General features: G+C 34.8%; 1 long non-coding RNA gene across 1 annotated transcript in view; it reads right to left on the reverse strand.

Moving 5' to 3' along the window:
• Positions 1-23,130, reverse strand: part of LOC129121101 (uncharacterized) — a 221,037-nt gene that overhangs the window by 69,493 nt on the left and 128,414 nt on the right. Inside the window, exons 9-10 of the long non-coding RNA XR_013182816.1 lie at positions 18,789-18,841; positions 17,279-17,375 (exon numbers count right to left, since the gene is read on the reverse strand). This is a non-coding gene — a long non-coding RNA (uncharacterized LOC129121101). The remainder of the gene's footprint in view (positions 1-17,278; positions 17,376-18,788; positions 18,842-23,130) is intronic.

Consider the following 23,130-nt stretch of genomic DNA (forward strand, 5'->3'; position numbering starts at 1 on the left):
GGAGGGTGAAAAATAGCCTTTTGGTTCTTTTTTTTTGTTAAAGTAAACTAATGTTTCATTGGAAATAACCCATTTCATGAACAGCAAAATTATTTTAAAGATTCAGCTGAAAAATTTTGCTGGGAGTTTCTGCTTTGAAGGTTTCAACAGTTGTATTTCACCATTGTGTTTACTTTGCTTGCAGTTAGATTAGAAAAGCAAGTAATGACTCTTGTGCGAGCAGCGCATCTGACAATCATTAAAAGTTTTTGCATGAGGCTTATAATACTATAATTCTTGTTATGGGCCTCGTATAAAGCAGTTTCAGGATGGTGCACAAGTAACAACCACCTATGTGATTCTGCTACTCTGTTCACCATGGCACCATTTTATAAGGGCATTCAAAATTGCAGATAGAGAAGAAAATATTGACTTTTTTTTTATGCAGGAAGAGAAGGTAAACAAAGCAAATTTGTTATTTCTTCTGATGAAGCTCAGGGAAGGAGTTTTCACAATTTAAGCTGACTTCCAGAAAGAAAGATAAGGATTTTATATAAATAATAATTGGAAGTATTAGGATTTGTGAGATTTTTTGGCTCAGGTGGTTTGTTGCTTTTGGGGGTGGAGGAGGGAGGATTGTGAATCCAAGAAAAGGATTTATAGACAGTAAAGAGAAAACAAGACATACAGGAAAGTAATGCTGAACAATTTGAATTATTACCACATTTCTCCTTTTCTTTACTTTTATTCTTTTTTCCTTTGAGTGGGGAACAGCCCGATCAGCAATATGAATTTAGTTACTTACCTATGTATGCCCTCCCTTGTGCAAATAATTCACTTAAACAGCATGTAAAAACCCCACTACTCTCCATAGCAGCAAGAAAGTGGGATTAAAGACCCATGGGAACTGTTTCTAACATCTTACAAAAAAGAAGAAAAGTCACAGGAGTAATCAAAAATAAAGGTCTTAGACATGACAAGTAACAGCAGGGAAATTAAAAATATCTCCAGCAGAAAGCTGAATCCAAAATGTAGAGGTTGCACAGGTGCCACACACATAAAGCAAAATAGCAGAAGTTAAATACAAATCTAAGTGAGAGAGTGAAGGCAGAAAAGAAGAAAAATGCTATCATGTAAAGGCAATGAAAAACTCATCATTAGACCTGACACTGAATTTAAGGCTAAATTATACCACGAGAGCACAGCCTAAAGCAAGGGCATACTTCAAGAATCATAACTTCATAATAAAGTACCTAGATGCACAGGTTCAAGCAGAGGGAAATAGAATAAAAGTATACCTCCTACAGGTAATAAAAATTACCTCACTATGGAAATTGTCACAGCATATGCCACAGTTGAGAGGGCCACCATACTCAGAGTGTCACTACAGCATATCAGAAAGCTTCAACCCACACAGAATGACATGATATCACAGCAGAAGGCCTCTACCCATACAGACTACCTCACTTCAGAAGACTTCAAGTATTTGCTTTTCTTCCTCTTCAGCCCAGCCTTTTATACCCCTGATGTTGATGCATTGCACCTGTGTGCCCTCTGTTCCCTTTGGTGGTTGGTCAGTGCCCCTGGGCACTCCATGGCTCATTGCTGTCAATGCTGCTCACCTGGCCCACACAGCTGTACCCATTGGGGATGAGCCTGGCCCCAGCCCCTCTCCCAATTACCACAAACTGTGTGCCTACAGGAAAGGTTTTTAAAATATTTTACAAAATTAGATGTTAGGTTGGACGTCAAAATAGCTGCACAGTTTTAGACTTGTATGCCTCTCAGAGACACAAAGTTTCAGCAGTAGTTTTTGAGAGGGTAGGAGAGGAAATTTCTGGTTTTTAGAACGTGTCCTAACAAAATATTTATTTTTAAAAAATTAAAAATAAATTTTATTCAGTCATCATTGAAAAGTTATCCTGTGGCATAACCTTGGCCACTCAGTCTTAATAGCTGTTGTCTGTACTGATGGGAATAACAAGGCTGAACACACACCAGGCATTTGAAACTGCAGTTTTCACTATAGACAAAGTACCATTATCTGCAAAAGGGGAAAAACAAAGTGCCCTACTTCATCTGTAATGCTGATTTCAACTGATTAACTAATTTTTAACTCTAGAACCAGAACCTATGTCCTTTTTTTGGTCCTTTATCTCACTGTACATTGAGGTAGGTACTTAGAAATATGTCTAGCACTTTCCAAGCACTGTAAGTCTACGCTAACAATATGACCACAGAAGAACAAATATGAAAGCCAGTAAAAGCAGTAAGTCAGTATTACCTTGTCATGCCAAAATGTCAATGTGCATTAATTAAGACATTGGGGACCAGATAAACTCCAAGGTGAACCTTACAGGTTTGTACTTAGCTTTAACATACTCGGCATTTATGGTGATTCATGGAGAATCGGCTATCTAGTTCCCACATTCCTGACCTGCATTTCCAAGTGAGAAGTGACTTGGTAGATTGATGTGGCAAAAAGATTTTGGCATCTTAATAGGAAGCAAAGGAATTAAAAACTATGCACTTGGAAACCAATGAGGCCGTAAAAAGCAAATATTTAATGACAGCACATCCAATATTTTGCAATACATAGTTTTTATTTTGCAATACTACTCTTCAGCAGAATTACAAGCAAATTGGAGTGTTTGGTCATTAAATACAAAAGAATAAGATTTTTCTTCATTGAGCAGTTATGATTTATGCTTTATTTTGTGATAATATTTTTTTTTTTTTATTATCCCTGTTATTCTGAGTTTTTCTTTCTTTGGGAAAATAGTTTTGGAAGTGAAAGTTTCCTTTTGCGCACACTAATGACCAAAGCAAAATATATTGCTTCATAATGTCCAAGTGCTTTTCTGATATTGTTACATTGCTTTTAGGAAAGACAAGGGTATATTCTGTGACTGGTCAAACAATTGTTCACTTCAAACTAAAGACCATCTGGTAATGTCAATTGTGTTGCTCTGTGCTTTTATGCTGTGAAGTGTTTTCCAACAGAAAACAGAGTTTAACTGTGTTTTAAATATTTCATTAAAGGAATAAAAATACTGAATCTTAACAGTTTTTTAAATATAATTCATATTCCAAAAGTGATTTTGATGTGTTGGCTTCAAACTATCAGGCAGACAATAATTTATTTTCCATATATTGTTATATTTAAAATTATTTGAATCCTAGATAAATGCAATGAAGAGGTACTGTTTTAATTTAAAAAAAAAACAAAAAAAAAAACCAACCAAACCAAAAAAAAAAAAACCCTCTCATAAAATGGCTTAAAATATATAGACAAATTAAATATCTTTTGAATATATATTTTACTCCTTGGTCCCAGGCAAACAATGGAACTATTAGCAAGAACACATTACTATGCTTGACGATATTTTATATGGTATTTGACAATCCATAGGGGCTACTTCTCCTTCTCCATAAATAAGATATATAATTTAATGGGTCTCTTTTATCTTACACATCATAGCAAATCTACAAGAACATAACTTAACCTCCTCTAGCCATCTTTCACCTGCCATATTCTCACAGACATGAATAAACCAAAATTATAATACTTTAGATTTCTGTATAATGAATATGTATTTTCACATGTTAAACATTGTCCCATCTACAGCAGATTTCAGACTGTCAAATACATTAAAACTACTGATTTGAAGAATGTATAAGACTTCCAAACATCTTGGGGATATGTAAAACATTATGAAATTAAGTGACTGTGAGCTATGACCCACATACTTCAGCTGTAAATTTCCAAAGTCAAATATGTACTGGAAATGTTATGCTAATAGTTTCTTGTTCCTTCTCATGTAACTGCCTCAGCAGATCAACATGACAGGTGTCACATGCCATGTTTTGTGAGCCACAGCATTGCCAATAGCAAGAAAATGACAGCCGGGCAATTGATCACCTATTTCTTATTGATGACTATACAAAAACCCAACTGTACCACATCCTTAATTCCTTCCAAACTTTCACATCAGTTAGTCTAAGAACTAATGTAAGCCCTTCTCTATTTCTTAGGAATTTGGAAAGCGTAAGGAAAGCTCCTAAGTGGGTGTAGTTTGGCATAGGTTTTAAAAATGACATTTTTACAAATGGCATCCATGTCAAGTTATATTACTTGAGAACCTGGTTCTCATTTTAAAAAAATGCAGAATGCTTAGATAGATTACAGCCATTTGCTTAGCTGATATTTTTTCTGACATTGTATGATTATTTGTGACTTTTTGAAAGAATCAATCCTCTTTGTTATACTAGGCAAGAAAATGATGAATGCTTTAAAAATATGAACTTGTATAAAGCCATGAAAAGTGGAGAAAAACTGAATAGCTATATTCTGCTTTCAAGGCTATTGTAAAGAAAGATTTTACTTGAAATCTTACCAAAAACACTTTTCCCTATGATTTCTTTTCTGCACAACCTTCAGACACACGCCTGAGGTAATGGATGGTTGCTCAGATAAGCCTCAAAAATCTAAATCTTGTGATTTGACTTACTTGGTAAAGTACTTGTTTTATGATTTATTGCTATTCACTTTCAAAAAGTGCTGCATTTTATGTGTGATTTTTATTGTGATAATGATGAGAAACACCAGCCAAGATGCTATGTGAATGCAGAACAAGGAAGTTGGTCTCAAGCAATAGACATATGTACAAAATAATTTCTCTTCCCATTGCAGCTGTTCAGTATCATGCAGATGCCAATTCTAAGACACTGAGAATTGTGATGATCACGTTTTGCAGGTGCTCAAAATGGACACAGCTGCTTTTAAAAGACATGGATATTTTCAAATTATCTGTGTTTCCTAGTATGTTTTACAGCTCTCTGGTCTCCCACATCTGTGCTATCCACTTAAGTTGCAAACTATTTAGTGCTGTTGTGAAAGAGCACTGCATATTTGCCCAGCATATGGGTTCTTGGACTGTCCCTTAGCACTTCTGTAGTAACCAATCAAACTGAAATTTTGGCTTAATGATGTTATAACAGAGGAAGTTTTGTCAAGATACTGCAGGTTCAATGAGCCTTGTAACATCAGTGTGTCATAGGAACATTAAAAAGTCAGAAAATTCTCCCACCCAAATTTTCTTCCCATAACAGAACCAGCTAACCCTGTGTTACTCCTGAGACATTTGTGCCTAGTATGCTCCTGAAAACTTTCATTCACAGAAAAGTGAATGCTGGCAATATTTAGGAATATTGCCCATAATACCCAATCTGACTCTCCTTGACTGTGATTTTAGTGAATTGCTTTCCTCCAATCAACAACACAGAATAAATTCTTCCTTTTTCTTTTCTGTTTGCTCTAGTAGAACATGCTTTCTAAATCTTGGATCGTTATTTCTCTCCTCGAGATTGTCCCAAGGATTCATCCCTTTCTTGACTGCTGTACCCAACTCCCATAGTACCCAACTCCCATGGTACCAAGAAAAAGAAAAGGATTATTTTATAATAATAATAGCAATTAAAAGAAAAGGATTATTTTATGTGTCCAGCTTGTGCTTTCTATGGCATTCCCCTTTTTAGTAGTGCCATACTGTTCATAACACTAGCTTATCATAACTACAAACACTAAATTTATTCCTGCAAAACATTCCTATAACATAGCTATTTATCCTCTACTCTACTTATGAGTGAGTATTCCACCATAACTCTTCATACTTCTTGAGACATTCACTTTAGTACTTCTAAAGAGAACACCTTTCTGTCAAGAACATTTGATTTATAATCCTGTTTTGCTGTTTACTTCTAGTTACTTAAGCAGCACACTCTTTCCATCAGACAAACCATTAGCCTAAGCCTCAGTGTTATCTCAGAGCTCAGGTATCATCTCTATTTTTCTTGGAAAGACAAGCAATTTAATCTGTATTCCTTTGTAATATTAGACACAAAGTGATTAGGTAAGCCAGGGGATTTGTGTTCTGGTGAAGATATAAGTGGGGTAAAGTAGAATTAGTCAAGTTCATGGAATTAAAGCCATTTCTAGTCTTTGACTCTAGAGATTTTTAAGGCACATGTTGCTGTAAGCCATAAATAAATACTGTAGTGTATGTGATGTCCATAACACTGCCATATTGCTATGTCTGCTTGGCCCCTGTACCAGGGACAGTTATAAAAACAGGGTCAGACAAACCTGTAGTGTCACCCACTTTTACAATTTTACCTAGGATTCTCTATTCAAATCAAAGCCTACTGATGTAAATGAGTTATAAATCAAACTTGTGGGCCCTAGTGGAAATGAAGACTGTATAGGATGCAGAATCAGAAAAAGTCTCAGAGAGGATGAGACCTAAGACTATGTAAACTATTTCTTAAAATATAAAAAATTATAATGTTAATGACTGATGATACATTTAATTATATATCCAAATCAGTAGCAACAAAACCTCATGCACTATACAGAAGTGAAAAAATATATTCAGAAGTACTATTAATTTCACTGAGATGAGAGCTTGAACTATGGAAAACATTTATGATATTATAAAATAAAAAGCTTTTTTCTGTTAACATTATCCTTATTGCTTCTCTCATTCTCACAGCATAGTACAAAACTGATTACAAACTACAATTTCCATCTGGATTTCACTGTGTGCTCTTTAAGTTATCTTTAGTAATATTCTAGGCCTAGCTTTTAATGTTAACTGCAGATTTCTGAGAAAAAATGGTGACATTCATTCACTTGGTGGAACAGAGCAGCCCAACAAAGAGAAGAAGTGACAGAAATCCCAAGTAAGCTCTCATGTCACATTGCAAGCCTACATAGAGAAACCTATGCTCAAATTAAGTTCCTCTTAGCATTAATCATGACTATATCCTAGTCAGTGGCATCAAGCAATGATGACTTTTCAGATGCATACAATTCAGTTCATCCTACACTTTAACAAAAACTCTATTTTAAGAATTCAAAAATTTAATGATCTTATTGTATGATTTATAATAGTTATAAAAATACTTAAGGGAGCCTGCAAAATAAGAATTTTAATATCAAAGCAAAGGAAAAAATGAGTGAATTCCAAAATGTTTGCTGTGGTCACAGGACCAAAACCAAACACTGGAAAGTTGATGATGCTTTGCATACCCATGATGATTGCATATCCATTTCTCGGAAACTGAATAGAAGAGATATTGGCAGGATTTAAATTTTGTAGTGGAAATGCAAGATCCTGAAACTGTTATGTACTAAGGAAAGTTCCACTGAGTGGCTTTCAACAAAATCAAAGACAGCCTCTCAGAGCCAGTGTCATTAGTAGACTGACACATAAGAGACTGGTCCTGGCAGAGCACTGCTCTTGCTTGAGCAGTCCCACACTGAGACTGAAAAATAAACAACTTTGTCTACAAACAAAATCCTAGTGGCAGATTTACCCATGGGCTGGCTGTGCTCTGCGTCGTGCTGTAGAAGGAAATACGCTGTTGCCCAAAATTTGCACTCTGTTTCTGCAATTTCTCCTTGCAATGTGGCTATATTTTAATGCATTCAGTCCAGACTTGCCACTTTCCTCTTTATGCAGGATTTGATGGCAATTCCTAATTTTCATGGCCTTTCATAAATTCACTGCAGGTGAAATTCCTTGTGGCTAAAAGGTTTCCTTCCCAACTTCTTGACTCCTTGCTCTCACATCAGGGTGATTTATAGAACAAGGAGTATGCATTGTCTTGCTGCCTGCAGTGGGGTTTTTGAACAATATGCTCAAGTACTTATTCACTGTTCTCACAAGCAAACAACCTTATATCTCAGAGTATTATGAAGCCTTAGGAAATGTAATATGCAAGATATAACTGGCACTGCCGACTCACAAGTCTTTGAGGGAGCTTTACCTCAAAACTTGTTCATATAGCAGAGCAACACACATTTTTGAGCTCTTTTTTATTCTAATAGAGAAGACAACTATGATAGTTTGCCTTTAATTTGACCAAGATTTTCCATTTGATGCAGGAGTATATTCATGTTAAAAAAAATGCTTAAAAATTTATTGCATTTTCCTCTGAATTCAGATGCCAGCCTATAGATGGTTTCAGACAGATTTTTCTGCCCCAGATGATTAAGGGTTTTCTACATTTATAAAAAATATATAGAGAGAGATATATATAGATATATAGATATATAGATATACATGTATATTTATACATGCATATATATATATATATACTTCATAAAACACCCAGCTGAAACAAAAACATGAGTAAATCATTCATTAAAGCTCAAAGGCTATACATATATAATCAACAGGCACCAAAATATATTCACTGAGGAACAATAAACTGTAATAGGAAAAGATTTGTAAAATATTTAATGGGCATAATGAGCCATAGCCTATCATTTCTCTAAGTGTAGCACATATATATAACTTTCCAGGACATCTTCAGTATGAGCAGGAAGATTAATGGATAGTTGGATACTACATTATACTACTCTAAGTTGGAGGATAGGATGATGTTCACTCAGAGAGAGGAAGCCATGTCTCTGAGAGAATAGCAGTTATTAGAGCAGGAGAAAAATGCTCAGATGACCAAAAGAATACTGAACAGAAAAGTAGAAATCTGTATTTAAAGTCCACTGCAGTTAGATTTGAATCTGGTTAATTAAAAAAAAAAAAAGGAATGTAGGCATATAACTATCAACAAAATTTTCAGTTCCTAACCATCTTTCAGTTCCTAACCATCAAACTGAATAGGATTTCATTAAATTTCCCACCTCCATATTAAAAAATAAGTTTATCTCCCTTATGTTTTGGAAGTAAAAGATATGAGCTTGCAAACAGCCTGAAATAATAACAAATTCTGATTTGTGTTGCCCCCAACATTTCACTTAATTTTGCATCTGACATAAAAACAGCCATTGACAAACACTCTGGAAAAGTGCTTTGTATATGACACAAGGAGAAACTCATAATGTGTCAGTGTTCAGGTCTGTGCTCTCTTGCTGTGCTTCCTGCTCTACACATATGACTTTGCTTTTTGCCTCTGATAGGCTCAGGTGGAACAGGGAGCAGGGGTTTGACATATGCCACCCATGACATTTCTTCACAAGGCAGAGGTAAACTAGCACTGAACTGAAAATAAGGCTGAGGCCAAGTATTAGCATGGGGATGACATAGACATAATCGCAAGGAATTACCTGTAGAAAAAAAGATTTTACTTTATTTCTGTTTTATAGGACATCAACAGATGTACCATGAGTCTTATTGCAGTAGTTAAATATGAGTTTTTCTGTCTCTGTGTTTAGCAAACCATTTTTTACTGCAACCTAGGTTTTTATAAAATGCCTGTTGACATGCAGTTAGGATGTTGACATGGACCTATCAAGGTCTGTGTGACAAGTTATAACCTAAAAGTCAAAAGAGAAATAGTCACACAACAAAAAATATCAAAATATTTTTACATGGCATGTACACCTGAAACCATTTGGAAAAGCAAAAATCCACTGATTTGTGCAAATAAATGGAAATGCATTTTTATGAACAGACACACTATCTTTAATTGCTCATTCTTTGTGGGCAAAACTATGCCATAACTGTAAATGTATATCTTTAAACACATAATACATCATGCAGAGAAATTTATGAAATGATGGCTGCTCTTTGAAAAACTGGGCTGGGATATGTACTCAGTCTGGTTTTCTCCTTTCATACCTTCTGTTCTTTATTTTTCTTTGCTCCTCTGTATGCACTGTCAATAAAGACCTCAACATTTCTAAAGAGTAAGCTAATTTTTCTAGCATCTATAAAGGGATACCATTTGCTGGATGATTCATTAAAAAAACCCCACAGAATGGTTTATACTAATTTTTAATATTTTTAACTAATTTCCTAATTTAATATCCACATTCTACAATTTCAGTTTATCTTCATTAGGAAAGAAATGAGGATATATAAAATTCCCCATGATTTTGTTTTACTGAGGGCCTGGAATTGCAGCATGCATGAGACTTGCACATGCTACTTCAAGGTACAATAACTGAAAAAGCAATACCCATCTTGAACATTGCCACACTGACTTACAGAATTGTGCCCTTGAGAAAAAGACTGTGAGAAAAATGGAGAGCCATGCAGTGACAAAAATGAAATAGAACTGTCATCTGGCAGTTCTTCATAGTCCATCACGTAAACTATTACAGATATAAGAAGAGCCACGGAGTGCTTGGGCAAAGGTTGTTAAACCACTACTCCAAGGTCAGGTCACTGCACATTGCTAAGATTGTTAGTAAAAGATAAACCAGTTTTCCTTATGAAACTTGACATTGCCAGTTTTCAGCCTCACCTATAATACTATATGCTTGCAGCTAGGGACAGAGCTGGATAAACTAATAGTATAAGACTTTATAAGAACAGTTTTCATTGATGTTAACACCATTTAATATTGAAGAAACATAGTTTTCTTATCAAATAATGTGAATGTGATTTTCATGTTACTTTACCTACATTTTTATTCCATTAATATATTCTGTGATAATTCTGCACCTATCTTTCTAAAGAAAGAGTCTCTTTCACAGTGAGATTATTTCTTTGGAAGGTAAAAACTAAAAGGTCAGCCCAAGATGTAATTGACCCCCAATTACCAAAGTTTAGGTCCAAATCAAAAGATTATCTTGAAAAATTAGTACCTTTTAATGTTTGAGGTTGTTTTAATTAGCCATCTTATTTTTCAAACATTTTGGGTAACCTTGATAATGAGTTTCACTTTTCTTACTAAGGATAGGGATTGGAAGCTTATTTAAACAAAGATGAAAGTTGTTTTTCTCCTGTACTCCCGTCTCAAAGAGCGAGTCATTTCAGTTAGTACGAGCCAATACGAGCCACATGATTAAATCATGAGAGATAGCAACACAGACAATGTGCAGATGCCTCTGATCTCAGTGAAGAAGGAGACATGCTGGTCAGCCTTTTCCTGACACAAGTAAAATTCAACAAATACAAAACAGAGATGCAGAAACTCTTGCCTTTTAGCCATACATGAATCAGAATTGCCAAATGCGTACAGGACTCTAATTTTCAGAAATCCAGTGCTCTTCTAGTTACAAATGAAGCTATTGATTTTCAGCAGCTCTAAAAATTCAATTCCTTAGAATTTTACAGGGGCATTGATGGATGTTAATGTAAAGCAAAGTACTTGGCCTATTGCCATAAAAGAAAATGAAGTGCTGAAAACTATGTCTGGTTACTAAATACCTTAGCATTCTCAAAATATTAGTTAATTTAACCACTGTCCTGTCTAAACATAAATGTTCTTGTGCTTGCTTGCCAGTTATTTCCGGTTTGTGCTTTGATACTCAGGCGTAGTTTAAGAAACCAAAGAAGGTTTTATGGAGGATTCTGTCCATTTTTTATCATTAAATAGAATAGGAATAAAGCATACTGCTAATCTGACTACAGAAATTGGTATGTCCCTATGTACTATACCCACAGAGAGCAAGTGTGAGATAAACAGACATGAAGAGCACAGCAGAGGCAGCTTATATGCATACAGCAAGTCTGCTTTCCAGTTCATTTGGGGTTTTCTTTGTTGCTTTTGAGTTTGGGGCCTTTTTTCTCCAAGAGAATACAATAAAATCTTTGGCCAAGAATTCTGCCATACATAGTCTGTAATGTTTATCAGAAAAAAAATATTATCTAACCAAAGCAAGAAGCAAGGAGTGCAAATATCTGAGCAGTGAGTGATCAATCTGAGCAGTCTCTCTAGTGCTCAAATGCCATTGTGCCAACTAGCCATTATGTGATTAGTATTTAGCACACACACTTAGAACCAAAATATAAATATCCCTGGATTTTTGTCTGTAAGGGAGACTTTCAACTGCTTAGCAATGTTCTTGTAACTCTCCTATCTTTGAGTCTTCACCATATCATTCATAGTGAGTGGGCCACACCACTGTTAGGGTTTCAGCATTGTCTGAATTAAATCAGATAAGTGATTTATCTAGATTGTAACTGTTGCTTTCTACAGAGTACATCAACTTTAATAATGCTGCTAGCTATCATAATTTTTTTACCTCACCTGTTAGAGGATAAATTCTCAGAAGTTGGTACAGTTGAGGTCTATCTTCCCCTTCCCCAAATACTTTAATTTACAGCCACTCTCTACATATGGGTTGAGATGGTCTCTTTTTCAAAATTACACTTTTGCAATTGTTCAGATCTACTTGATTTTCAAGTAAAATCATATCCTGAATATTATAGCACAATAAAGCATGCATTTAAGTTGCTATAAAACCTTGATTTTCATACTATGAACTTTCAGGAATAGTTAATAGAAAATGTTTACCATGAGGATATTGTAAATATGGACAGATTGAGTTTCTGTTTCCTTACAGTGTTTTTGTACTAGCATGATATTATGATAAAAAGCAGAGATGACAACTCAGCCTCTGAGAAAGCAATCTCCTCTTGATGCTGAACAGCTCAGAGATCTTCTGCTACTACAGGGGGTATTAGCACTGGCAGTTTGATATTCAGTGCCTGATATTGAACAAGGAAGTTTTTGCTAGAGATCTGCATAATGTAAAATGGATAAGCAACCCAGAGCACAGAGTCTGGAATATGTGTGAGCACCCTCAAAGAAAGAAGCTAAAAGTCCTATGGTAGGTCACCTTTTTGCTTTCTCTATTTACAAGGCCCAGTAACTATTGACTTATTCCAGACAACAGATCAGATTCATTATTAATTGGAAGTCTTCAACTTGCACTAATCCATAAACTTGCAGTGGAACCAGCAATGAACAATAAATGAAAGGGTGGGTAAAATATTTTTCTTATATTCCACTTAAAGTTCTATTAAGCATTTAAGTGAACTCAATATTACCACAATTAGAATTAGGTAAATTTGCTTTAGTGAGGACTTTAAGTCTCAGAGACAAAACTGTTTGACCATGGTATTAAACGAAAATACCATTTCCTCTTTATTATAGCTGATGATCAATGTCTATGTTATACTATTAAAAAAGCATGGAAAAGTAGTGAAAAAGATCCTGAGCTGTGCATTCCAAGCAGATGGAATATGTCTTTCTATCCAGGCTAAGAAAAGCATACTCACAGAGCACGGCAGTTGCAGGAGTATCAGGGTCCTGGACTTTTCCTGTTGGCCAGCTCCAAGAGATGACATGCAGAGGACTTTGGGTGACACCTGTTCTACCCTGAGGGTCTTAAATTTTCTACTGTTGTATATAGGTAAAGCTTTATAAAATAAGGGCCTTGTTACCCTTGTAAAATCATGGCTCAGGTCTGCTACTTTGGCTAAGCAGAAAAGGACTATGGGAAAGTGACTCAGCTGAATTAGAGGTAGAAAAAGAATTTATATAACTATTACATGCTCACATTGTGGTGTATGGTGGTTGATTGGATTATGTTTGTCATAGTTAAATTGAATGATAATAGGCTAACTGCTTAAGAAGGCCTGTTTTTTTCAATAAAGCAGCTTTCCTTTGCACCTGCCTGGGGACTCTGAGTCACTTTGTACATTCTAGCACATCACAGAATAATTTACCACAAAAGCCTATTCTGTAATCTGATGATTATCTAAATTTTAGAAAGGCAGTATTTTCATTATATTTAAAATGAAAATTACATTTACTCTGATTCATTTTTGGAATCTTCCTGCAGCTGGCTCTGCTATATTTAGATTTTCTTGCATCAACACACCAGCCAAAACACAGGTCAGGGGGAAAAGATTCAACACAAAGTTTGCACATAATGCTTATTCTGGATATGTGGACAACTATGTGCTAATTTCTGTCAGAAGTCACCCACTCATAGTCCTGGAGTCAGTCCCTGGATGTCACATGATCTCTCCTTTTATTCAAAGACTTAATTTGATTTTTAAATGTTTTGGTTAATTCTATTTTATTGCTTTTATTTTTGTACCATTTTTTTTTATAGTGCTTTGATAGTTTCTTTCTATTTTAAATAAAAATCATGAAGCAAATCATTAAGGCTCCGAAGAAAACTAGGACAAAAATTTCATATTTATAGGCAGTTTCTTTGAACAATTAAAGGTGCATTCTTAAATGAACTGGGCTACTGATTTGAAACTTTATGACATAAATTGTCAGTATCTCTTCAATTTATTTTTCTTCATCTAGCTGGGGAAAACATAGGCCTTGCACTTACACTGCTCTTTTTTCTTCCTTGAACCTTGTATTTTGGTCTTTATTAATTTAGTATAATGTTTTGCTGCTTCTGTATGCTGCCTATAGGTGGAATAATTTAATATTTTCTTTTCTTGAACATTTCCCTATTATTTACACAAGTAGCTTTGGCTCTGTCATATAAAAACAATCACTGTGGCTTTGCATCCTTTTATAGTTCCCATTGTTTCATCACCTGCATCATTTCTGCCTGTATTTTGACCTTTACATACCTATTTGACAGTGATTGAGTATTTCAGTAGGGGATGAGTTCTTTGGATTACTTAGAGATGAGATTTTATCTGATCTTTTAGGGGTTTTACCAACACCCATTTCTAATGGCCTTGCTCAATTTCCTTGTATTAGGTAAGGTAAGGTACAAGGTAGTTAGGGAATGTAAGGTCCAAGTCGTTCAAACCTTCTTTATTCAATAGAGTAACCATTCCACTAATCAGGAATCACAGTCCTTCTCAGCCATTATGTGTTACATTTACATTTAGTTCTCAGCCCCTGCACCTTCCCAAAAAAGCAGGCATCCACAAAGAGAGCAAGAAGCCAGAGCTGGATAATTCAGTTTAGCTGTTCAAGGGTTGTTATTCTCCCCATTTGCACTGTGGGAAGGAAGCTGGCTGCCAGTGGCTCCTTCAGTCAACATAAAGCCTAAGCTTTCCTGGAGAAACTCCAGTCCAGCCTCTTGCTATTATCCAGGTTATCTGACTCAGGGCATCAAGTGTTTAAATTTGGTTTTGTCATTGTGTTCTTCTAAGACTAGCCAGAGGATATGTTGATAGTATCTTAAGGAAAGCATTTACCCAGGCCAAAAACTAACCTTAATCTTCTTGGATCTTTCTGAGGGACAAGCAAAGAGTTTAGGAGCCAACAAGTTTATTTCCTCTGGCTGAAAGCATAAAAGAAGTTTCCAAGATGTAATCACTTCTTGTCAGATACTCAAATGTCTGTGTCTGAGTTTTGCAGTGCAGTATTGATTGTGCAAACACTTGTGTGGTTTGTTTCTGTATACGTAAATGGCAAGAGGCCAATTAAGATCTTCCCACATATGCCTTGCAGTTTAAAATAATACAATTTATCCAAACAAGTTTTCACACTAAAAATGTGGGCTATTTATTTAAGAGATGGCAAGGATGAAGAAAAAAAAGTTTAGCTTTGAAATAATTTTGCTCCTTTAGTAACATATATAATATGACCACATCTTTTTGGCACAATCAGGTACTGCAGAGTTAACTACATTATCTTGTTAGGACAGTTATATTCTCTCGTATGACAATGACTTGCAGTATGTACTCACTGCCTTCTGGGGAAAGGAAAAAAAATCCAGCAATTACTGTGCAGTGCTCAAATCTGCCTGCCAACAGCAGAACAGTGATTTGTGAGACACATCAAGAACTTCTGGCAAGATCAATCTAGTGAGATCCCTCTGATAGAGGAATAATGAGTTGACAAAGACCAATGTTCAGTTGGGCCCAAGTCCAATAAGATTACTGTACAGCATCATCAATATTGTCTGTGTTTGGAACTGACACAATCAGAATGGAATCAATTGTATTTTCCACAGCACTGTCACACATGATTTTTAACTTTGGCTCACAACACTGCAGAGAAGCTTGCAGATGTTGGCAGATTTTTGCTAACTTATGGGATGTCATTATTAAGTAGGAACCATGCACTACAGTAATTTGTGGTTCTGTGTGTTCCATCATATGGTCTCTGTGTTTAGGAGGGAGGAGAACGAGAAGATGCAGTACCCGGAGGGATTTGTCTGTTATCATCCTCATTTTACTGTGATTGTTGAAAATACCATGTGATCCTAAAGGTGTAGATTGTTTTTCAGAGAAGGACTAATTTGGGCTGTTTAGCAAAGTGATTTTGCTCAAGCATGAGCAAACATCTCTTTAAAAAAAAAAAAAAGTGAAAATGTTTTGATTATCTGACAAAAGATTTAGGATAGAGATGACCCCACTTGTGAATAATAGATGCTTTTCCAAGGCCTTGTAATCTATATTTTAAAAATATTTTTTTGGAAACAATTTTGTTTGGTCTTGTGACTACTGAAGTTAAACATGCTGTCACAGAAAGCTGTCATCTGTACTTACTGAGTAATCACTCAGAGTAGACACTTACCTGTCTAGGCATTTCTGCATATAATATAGCTTAGCATACTCCACAATAGATAATAGTACAGTAGCTTGTGAATTAGTTTAAATTAGACTTTTAGTTATTTCAATTTAATTTTTTTGAAAAATGAAGAGACAACTAAAAGGTCAAGTTTCTTATTCAGAGGTTTCTTTGGGTGCTAAAATCTTTTTTTTTTCCCTTTGTTCATATTATTATCTTCATTTCTTGTTTCTGTGCAGTGTGTATGCTTATTTTTAGAATGGGATTTTAATTTTCATGAAAAGTAAATTTGAAAGCCCTGCAGACAGAAGTCAAATTTTGATTTGTAAAATACAATAACGCAGACATCACAAGAATAATTTCCATATAAATCTGCACAGTAAAATTTATTGATGTTCACATAAAGTTGTTTTGATACACTTCGGTGTTTGTCTAATAAGAAATACTACTTCAGACAGAAGACTCGATTAGTGTTAATGAATATTGTATTTGATTTCACTGTAGTCAAGAGTTTGATTTTGAAGACAAGAGATTAATGGCTTTGTATTACACTTACTAGAAGCTAAAGGACAGCAAACTATTCCAGAGATATCATTCAAGAGCAATCAAATAATAGTAAGCTTTTACCATCATCAATTTGCTCAGAACTTGAGTCAGTATACTGAAAATGAACTTTGGGACACCCATTGCACCAAATAACTTCTCTTGAATCTGTCTGGTTTGATAACATTACTTATCATATCACACACAATTTTTTTAGTGGCATTGCTTCTGGTGGTTATACTGTTTTTTATGAATATAAGGGAATTCCCTCCTGGGGAAATTCCAGATAAACCTTTAGTGTCCCCAACAGTATGAGAAACTTCCCACCCAAGACAATTACAAAATTGGGTTAAAACGCATTTATACTTAGTAATGTAGTGTAACTTTTAATGTAAATACTTGTTTATCTGAAACGTCATTCACCGGCATATGTCCAAAAGGAGAGGGAAGCAGCTGGCAATACGTAGGGGTACGACTTACATGGTTTCTTACTTACCACATAATTGTTTTCTGACTTCCAGTCCCCTCTTTTTACAAGGTTTAACTGACAGATTGTTTAGAGGATCAAATAGTTAAAAGACACACCACGTTTTCTGGAAAGTGTAATATAGCACATAACCTATTCAGCTAAATGTAAACATATTTTATAAATATATAAAAATAAAATATATAAAATATATAAAGCAAATATTATTTTAATTATTTTGCTTTTTCTAGACCATTGCCACAATTGTTATGCATGAGAAACAGATAAGCCAACTAACTAGAAATCAGGACTAAACTCCCTTATTTCCCATCACACCAAATATTTTCTATGTTCACTTTTTTTTAGTTAATTAAATTTTAGTGCTACAGAAGTTAGTCAAAACAGAATCCACACAACTTTATATATATTGTATTATGTAACTTAATAATCATAGAATTAATATATTCTGTACTTAATGTAACCATTGATATCTATTTATTTCTCGGCAGCTGTAAACGATGTTTTGTCATGTACTGAAACTTCCTGATACAAAAAACCACCACAATTATTTCACTGAACATGGACATTATGCAAACTTTCAACAGATCTGAAGGAATAAAGACTTCATTTATATCTATCTGACTGAAAGACAAGCCAAACAAGTAAAGAGTAAAGTGTCAAAAATAGTATCTACCCTTTGGGAAACACTTGCTTAAACTGCCTCGAGAGTAAGGGGTTGCTTATTTGTGTGGAAGTTTTTGCTGGTTTTTTTTTTTCCTTTTCTTCTCTATCTTGTGACCATTGTTTTTAGCCAAAAGTGTTTCATGCCTCATGGTTGGTATTCACCCCCTGGCTAGGTTATTAAAAACAAGCCTCTGTGCTACCTCAGAAGATTACTTTTGATAAGACACAAATCACCAACTGTTTGAGCAGACCATCTAATTTAAAGGACAACTGCTCATGCTGAGGATGGCTAGGGATGTTGATGTCACTTGCTGAATTGGGAACTAATTGTGATTTTAAATGACAATAATTTATTAAGTTTATTTTTATAGACTACACATGGCCCTAAATAACAATAAATTTATGAATAGTGATTGCGTGCCGCAAATAACTCTTTTCTGTTGTCAGACAATGTGTGATTAATAGGAGTCTTTTCTATCATTGCCTGGACTTTAAACAATAAATAAAAATGTGCAATCATAGATATATAAATTAGGTCATGCTATTCAGAGGATTTTATCGAGAATTCAGCCATTATTGTTTTTTCCTTCTTTTTTTCGCATTCTACTATATCATAACATACCCCACTTTTGTTGTGTACATAGAATGTGTCTTTATATTGCCATGGTGTGTGTATTCTTTATTCCCTTTTGCTGTTCATCTGTCTCTCCCTTTTCCCCCTTTTTTTATAATGTGACACCTCTGAGCTGGTACCCATGGCAACACCCACTAGTAGGGGTGAGCCTATGAAGCTGCTGCAGTTCCCCATCACTCAGTTCTGACAATGCCAGTCATTAATCTAGCAGTGTCTGCTTACCCAGATCTCTACAGGTCCTCTTCTGGTCTTGTTTCCTTACAGCAGTTGCTGTCCTGTGCACAAAGATTCAAAAGATTGCTGTTAATGATTTTCCATTTGTTTAAAACAGCTCAGGCTGGCAGCTCTGTTTAATCCACTCTTAATGGCACTGAATGTTAAAGTAGAGAGCAATCACTGTGTGAAGTAGCTTCCTGAATTTCAAAATTCATCTCTGAGTTTTTGTAGTACCTTAATTTTAATTTAAAAATAATAGGAAAATCAAATAAAAATTACAATTACTTAGGTCTCTATTATATTGATGAAGGTAGATTACAACCTATAAAAATGTCCCCAAACACTTACAACAAAACTACTTCTGTTTTTCAGTCTATAAAGAATTGTTGTTGTAGGTTTTTAAACTAATGAGTGCTATGTTGTAGTTTAGCATCTTGTGCATATTTTGACTACTTCCATAAAGATAGGTCTAAGCCTGACTTACAAGGGAGATCAGCTTCCATTCCAACAGAGGTCTTGACCTGTCCAGATATGCAAAAGATGCATTTCATTCTGAGATTAATTTTTGACTGAGGTTTTAAGTGAGGCTAAAGAGGTTATGGACACAAATCGCACTGAACTATAATAGAAATTCTCTCCCTAGATCCCTTAGGTGTTTCTGAAATTAATGCTTCAATTTTAAGAGTCAAATCCAGGAGGGAAGAATTACATTTTGCTTTCTGTGGGTTACAATTCATGCATTTAAATTCTGTGAAGTTAAGCGTTGGACATTTGTCTAACGTCATATAGGTCATGTAAAAAAAATGTGTTTCATTCAATGAAGAAAAGTTTTTAGATCATTTCTACCTTTTAGTGCATACCATAATCTGTGCATGATTAGGGAGATGCAAAATTTTGGTACAAATCAGTAAATTTTGCATTATTCAGGATCAGTTTAAACCATTTCCATGGGACCATGCACATGCTTCTTTTTGCCACTATGGGATTTAGTGAGGCCCCTCTGCTAAGATGTGTGTCTGTGGTCATAACTGCAGTTGTATCCATTGAGATAAAAAATGCACATGTGCTGAGATAAAAGATGCAGATGTGCTGAAACATTCTGGGAATGGCTGAGGGATTTAAACCATACACAACCTACCAGCTATTTCAAAAATCTGATAAATGCCATTCTAAAACATCGCCTTGCACTGGGCCTCTATTTGATCTCCAAAGACCTATTGATTTTAGACAACGCAGTACAGAAACCTTTGTTAAATTCTTCTATTCCAACATATCCAAAAATTTGTGTCCTTGTACTGAATTGTTCTTTCAAAATGTGCAAAATATCCCAGAATATCTTTTTGTCAACAAAAGTTTACAAAATATTTATTTCAGGTGATATTGCCAGGCAAATATGAAGGACACGCCTTCAAATTTAAGATAAGTGTTATGAAAAAAGCATAATTTCACACAAAGCAGATTCTTGTACCTCTTTTATTTTTTAACTTTTAAGTAGAAAAAGGTGGATAAAAGCCTTACTGAATAATTTATTGGTTAAATATTTTTACCACTACCTGTGGTATAGATCTAGCATATGTATTATCCACTATGTGTCTGATAGATATAAGCTTTTCAGTTGCTTGAATGTGCCACCTGAATTGTACATTCAAACTTCAATACCTTAGGACGTAAAGAGCCACATTTTGAACTCAACTGTAGATGTGTATTTTGGGTTGACTACACATCAGATTGCTCAATTTAGGGTAGAGATGGGAACATACAGCTTTAAATTAATTTTAAAACAGTCAGAAATTTGGGACAGACTTTTCACACTTCACATACCTGAAGCTATGAGAACAATGTCATGTCATGGTCAATCCAGCAATTATGCAATAGATGTTTTCAGTGTGTTATCTCTCAGGTATTAGCTGAGAACTAAGATTTGTCCTGGGAAAGGAGCTGACATATCCTTCTAGATATGGAGAGGGTGATATGGGACTTGAGTTAGAGCATTTTTAGCACAATTATCTAAGGTCACTTATGTGTCTGAAAGATCAAAAAGCTGTTTCATTTATTAAATACTGACTAGAACTTTCTTAAAACAATCCCTAGAAAGTATCATGAAGGCAGAATCTGCTAACTAATTCTATATATATGATGGACAAATAAAAATGACAATTCTTATTTAAAGATTTTTTTTTTCTCAGTACCTGCATCAATTTAGAAAAAACACTGTTCCTTGCATATGGTTTTCATTTTAAAGGCAGGGAACAAATTTTTAATTTTTTTCTTGTAATGAAATTGAATTGGACATCCCTCATAAATCTTGTAACTTTAGTGGGCATTACTCATTTCACCCAAAAGCATGGATGGATATTTTAGAGTCTCTCCATCATTAAAATGAAAGCAATCTCAATATTACTTTCCTAGTAGCCAGACCCTTACCCATGGTGAGCTGTGCCTTCATCTGTAATAGGTGCTATTGATTTCAGTGGAACTCTTTGATTCCTAGAGCACTGCTGAACAAAAGTGGTAAAGTCTGTCCCTCATCCCTTTCAACATGTTTTCATAAACACATTACAAAACCTCATCCTTAACATCTCTAATGTATATGTTTGCATTAAAATCAGTTCTTCTAAACACATGTAGATCAATGAAAAATCTTTGATGGAAACACCACACCTAGAGATTTAAAATATATGTATAACATCTTCAGGTTTTCTGGATGAACCAAAAAAGATTTTGGACAAGATTAAAAAAAATATTTTACCCTTGTTACTGATATTGAATGGATTCCACTGTGAAAAGTCTACTCAGATTCAGTAGTAAGGGAGCCCAGAGCCTTCCTGAGTACTGGAACTTGCTGGAGGTAGGGCTGGATCAGGAATTGTATTACAGACAATAGTTTTGCTAGTTTACAGATTCTATAATACACGGGGTGTTAAATTATTTTCAAGAGTACCTCAAAAGCAAAGGAAGTTCTTTGTATAATAAATAACTCTTTATACTAGGTGGAAACTAATTAGTTCCAAATTCTGATCAAATAATGAGATTACATCCACATTAATACAAATTAATTTGTCATAATGAATGTTAATAGAATTAATTATAATTAGACACTGTTGCACTGGGTGAAATATTTCATAATGGTCCCTTTCATATTAGTAGTAGATTATGTGCATATTTCAAAAATATATAAAAGCAAGAATTACATTCAACATTTTTTATGGTGGAGGCATGTCAAAGAACAATGACACAAAATTTTGAGTCTAGTTAATGGTCCAAATGAACTTTTTTCTTGTTCAAAGCTAGCCTGCTAAACTCCCTTGAACATTCAAAACCTGTTTATTTGGAGGTAAGACATCCAAATACTGTCCAAAATCTAGGAGAGTTGATGTCTTCTTTGCTTTTTTTCATATACCCTGACTTACAGCCCCCCATGATGCTTGATGCTAAATCATGATATAATGAGTACTGAATTACTTAGGCCTTTTCCAATTTCCATAGAAAATGGACTTTAATTCAAAACTATGCCTGGTTAATTAAACTTTCCATGATCTAATTTGATCTAATTATTTCTATAAATTGAGATGTAACCAGAGTTATATCCTAAGGTAGAATTAGGCTATGGTTACCCATTTTTACTCAGATGGAGGGAACAGTGATGTTCTCTCCTATTAACCCTGACCTTGCTGGCCACTTAAATCAACACAGTTCTGCAACCCAAATGGTGAAGAAGAAACTGTATTTTCAAAATGTCCTTTGGGGGTGGGGATGGTATTTTTTTAGAAATTGGTTTTCCCAAATGCCTTTGAAAACTAATGTTTCTCCTTGCATCCATCTTGAATGTTAATAGCACAAGAAAATATTTGATGTGTCTTATGGACAGCCCAGTATATATTTTCTCTCTTTTTCAATTTTGTTCAGATGCACTAAATTTTTACTTAAATTCATTTTTTCTTTAAAGACATCTTTTTATTTAGATCTGCTCTTCTAAATCATGTACAATATAATCTGAACCATTTACATTTTTATTGCATTCTGAATAAAGGGACAATTCCTTGCTAAGTTATTTTATTTTGCCATAACAAAACCTAGGCTTGGATCTATTTTTTTGTACTAGCAATAGTTTTTACCTTCTGAAAATAACTGCTGGTTCCTTCTTTGTGTAGTTTCCTTGAGCAGTTCTCCTTGAGTGAACTATCATTGTTGCTCACCAAAATCTTGTCACATTCAGTCAGCTGGTGTACAGATACACTGTTCCTTGCATTTACCATAAAATAATTTATTTCTGAAATCTTTGCTGACAGAGAAGCAGAGTACAGATTTTTGCTTTGAAAACAAACAAGGCAATCTGATGGAGAATTCA

Source organism: Agelaius phoeniceus, chromosome 6 (assembly GCF_051311805.1).
Source record: "Agelaius phoeniceus isolate bAgePho1 chromosome 6, bAgePho1.hap1, whole genome shotgun sequence".
NCBI classification, from domain to species: domain Eukaryota; kingdom Metazoa; phylum Chordata; class Aves; order Passeriformes; family Icteridae; genus Agelaius; species Agelaius phoeniceus.